This window comes from Orcinus orca, chromosome 9 (genome assembly GCF_937001465.1).
Source record: "Orcinus orca chromosome 9, mOrcOrc1.1, whole genome shotgun sequence".
Taxonomy (NCBI): Eukaryota; Metazoa; Chordata; class Mammalia; order Artiodactyla; family Delphinidae; genus Orcinus; species Orcinus orca.
Genome location: NC_064567.1, coordinates 39,663,750 through 39,667,630, shown reverse-complemented (window position 1 = coordinate 39,667,630; position 3,881 = coordinate 39,663,750). Strand labels below are relative to the sequence as shown.

The 3,881-nt window shown below is 39.4% G+C and overlaps 1 non-coding gene across 1 annotated transcript; it reads right to left on the bottom strand.

The window, feature by feature from the left end:
* Positions 1 to 2,074: 2,074 nt before the first annotated feature.
* On the bottom strand, positions 2,075 to 2,181 carry LOC117201368 (U6 spliceosomal RNA). The gene has a single exon (XR_004483388.1). It is a non-coding gene; the product is annotated as a U6 spliceosomal RNA (small nuclear RNA).
* Positions 2,182 to 3,881: the final 1,700 nt, after the last annotated feature.

Sequence of the window (3,881 nt, the reverse complement as noted above, 5' to 3'; positions counted from 1 at the left end):
TCTCTAGTTGTGGCATGTGGGTTTTCTCTTCTCTAGTTGTGGCACGCGGGCTCCAGAGCGCGTGGGCTCTGTAGTTTGCGGCACGCAGGCTCTCAAGTTGAGGCATGTGAGCTCAGTAGTTGTGGTGCACAGGCTTAGTTGCCCTGCAGCATGTGAGATCTTAGTTCCCTGACCAGAGATCGAACTTGGGTCATCTGCATTGTAAGGTGGATTCTTTACCACTGGACCACCAGGGAAATCCCTCAATTTGAGCTTTATATCTAGAAAGAAGTTTCTTAGAAAATTCTTAGAAAGAAATCAAACCAAGACTGATACCAAGAAGACAGCTTTCTTTAGGAATTGTCATTAGTGTTCAGTTCCAACCTCATGTCCTCCAGGAGGAAGGGCAATATGCAGAGTGTTCAAAAGCCTGGGCTTTGAAGTGAGAAAGACCTGGACATGAATCACAACATTGTCACTTCGAAGTTGTGAGACCTTGAGCGAGTTACTTACCTCTCTGTGCCTTGTTTTTTTTTTTTTTTTTTGCGGTACGCGGGCCTCTCACTGTTGTGGCCTCTCCCATTGTGGAGCACAGGCTCCGGACGCGCAGGCTCAGCGGCCATGGCTCACGGGCCCAGCCGCTCTGCGGCATGTGGGATCTTCCCGGACTGGGGCACGAACCCGTGTCCCCTGCATTGGCAGGCGGACTCTCAACCACTGCGCCACCAGGGAAGCCCTGTGCCTTGGTTTTATTAGCTATAAAATGCAGCTAAGATCAGTACTTGCTTCATAAAGTCTTTGTGAGGATGAAATGAGATATGTAAAATGCTCTCTACAGTGCCTGGCACATGGTATGTACTCTGTAAATATTATCAGTGGAGAATTTGAGACTCCCCCCAAAATTGCACCTCTCTTTTCCTACCCAGGTTGTGAATAATTGGGAATTTTAGAAAAAGAAAAGAAACAAGAAAATATCACCTTATTAGTTATAGAGAAAGGTTGGAGAACGCAGTTTAGTTTGAAAGATAAATTGGTCTGCTAAATGTACCCCAGAATTAGTAGACTCACCCTACCTGTTATAGCAGTACCACCTGGGCCAGCCTTCCCAAGGAAAGAGAAAGAAGAGCAGAACATGCTTGTCCCTACAGGAAGCTCTTTTTCAAGAATGGCAGAACTGGATTGAGCATGTCCAGATATTCTTTTCAAAGTAAACAGAGACATTGTTCTATATCACCAGGGCCTGAGTGATTAAAAGGTCAGAAGTGAGGGGATGTGTTAGATAAAAGTCTTCTCCATGAAAACAAAGACTGAGGAGAAGATGTTCCTGTCTAACATAAAAATGTTATCAACATCATCAATGATTCATTTCCATTATACTTCATTTAATTCAATATTACCTCCTAACTTTATGTTTTCAAATCATACCATAGCTGTATTAGTTTCCAACCACAAACTTAGTAGCTAAGACAATGTAAATTTTTTCTCATACAGTCCGGAGGTCAGAAGTCCATAAACTAAAGTCAGGGTATTGGCATGGCTGATTTTTCTGGAGACTCTGAGGGGAGAATCATTTCTTTGCCTTTTTCAGCTTGTAGAGGACACCTGCTTGTGGTGCTTTCTTTGCATCATTCCAACCTCTTGCTTCCGTCCTCATATCTCTTACTACTCTCTTGCACCTACCCATATAATCCAGGATAATCTCCTATTTCAGAATTATCAATCACATGGGCAAACTCCCTTCTGCCATGTTAAGTAATAAAGTCAAAGGTTTCAGGGATTAGGATGTTAACATTTTGGGAGAGTCGATATTCAGCCTATCACAATGACATTTTTTTTTTAACATCGTTATTGGAGTATAATTGCTTTACAATGTTGCGTTAGTTTCTGCTGTATAACAAAGTGAATCAGATATACGTACACATATATCCTCATATCCCTCCCTCTTGCATCTCCCTCCCACCCTCCCTATCCCAACCCTCTAGGTGATCACAAATCACAGAGCTGATCTCCCTGTGCTATGCAGCTGCTTCCCACTAGCTATCTATTTTATATTTGGTAGTGTATATATGTCAATGCCACTCTCTCACTTCGTCCCCAAAATATGGAACGCTTCACGAATTTGCGTGTCATCCTTGAGCAGGGGCCATGCTAATCTTCTCTGTATCGTTCCAATTTTAGCATATGTGCTGCCGAAGCGAGCACCACAGTGACATTTTGATTATTTCATTTTGCCTTGTAGCTATTTTTCTTGTTTCTGTGTACAGTATTCTTTTTAATTTCCTGAGTCAGGTTGTAAGTTCCTCAAGGATAGATATCAAATCTTCCATTGTTTTTATATGTTTACTACTTCATTATATTGTGTGTTTAAAGTAAAACAATGCTCATAATAGGCACTCAGTAAAGCCTACTGATTTAAATACTCTTGAATCACACAGTCTTTAGAATGGAGACACGGGTCTGGTCTACGTATGTTCCAGGAGAAACAATCTTAGCTTTGACTTTGGATTCTACGAACATTCAGACTACATAAGAGACAATGTAGACTGAAGCATTAGAATGTAACTTGTTTTCCAGAATTCTCACTGTTGGACTGTAGACAGGCTTTGGGACAGTCAGTTAAGTGTTAAGATTTACCAGAAATCCGTGGGATTGCTTCGGCCACACTCTCCTTCCTTCTGATAAAGAAGAGAAATATTGCGATTCTTGTGAGTGGATGTGAAAACTTACCCTGCACAATTTAACTGGCTCTCCCCATTAAACTTTGGAGGGAGGAGGATTATTATACAATGGAATTTGTTTCTGATTTTTGCTGCAGTAGTTAATAAGAAGTGTACTGTGACTTGAAATGAATATGGACACAAAATAATTCTCTCAGACATAGGTACATCTCAAATGCATGGTTGTTCATCACTTACGGGTTGAATTAGAAAATTATGGAGACCAATATGTAATTTTAAGGTATTCAATTTACGTTAACAGATATCTAAATGAACCATAGAATTATCTCTGAGACATATAGCCCAATTCATACTCATATAGCCCAATTCATACTCATACTCATAAAAGTTAGCAATGCTATATAGTAGCCTTGCATATAATATTTTGGTACATAATTAAGACAAAAGATTATCTTTGTGCTTAGCCCTCAAAATTTGCAATTGACCTTTTGTGCCTGACCTGTGCTACCTTCATATCTTTCCTCTCCCTCCTTGAGTTTTCCTCTCTAGAATGGTAGAATCTGAATTGCAGAACTGGAAAGGACCCTAGAGGCCATCTTGTCAATTTGGATATTTTACAACTGAGACCATAGTTCTCAAAACATTAATTGACTTGCTTAAGGTCACACAGCTATTGGCAGAGCTTTATTAAAAACTCAGTTCTCCTAATTCTCTGTAAAGATTTTTCCCCCTCTACTTAGGTAAGATAATATAGAAGTATAGAGGAATAAGAGAAATAATCTAGTAGTAAAGCAATGGAGGGTGAGAGGATTCTGGAAATACTGTGGCTTAAAGGAGACACAGTTCTCAGTCAACTACTTTCTAGAGCTTATCATCTGTTAGAGCAAAAGGAAGAAGGATGTGTCTGCCTTGGGGATGAAAATAAGGCCAACGTGAAGGAAATCACAAAAAGAAAAAAGAAAAAGAAAAAAGAAAGCAGGTGTGGCAATAGTAGAAACTATGTTAATAATAGGAAAAGAGGTATGTAAAGTTGAAAGTAGTAATCAATATAGGGGAATCTTGCAATAATAAAGTGATAAATTGAACAAACAGTTTATGAAGAATCTGAAAAACACACAATGAAAACACCCAAAGACTACATAATAGCCAAATATAAAAAGATATATCTATTAGATATGCAAGGATAAATTACAAAACTACAGTTATAATGGGATACCTTAAAAT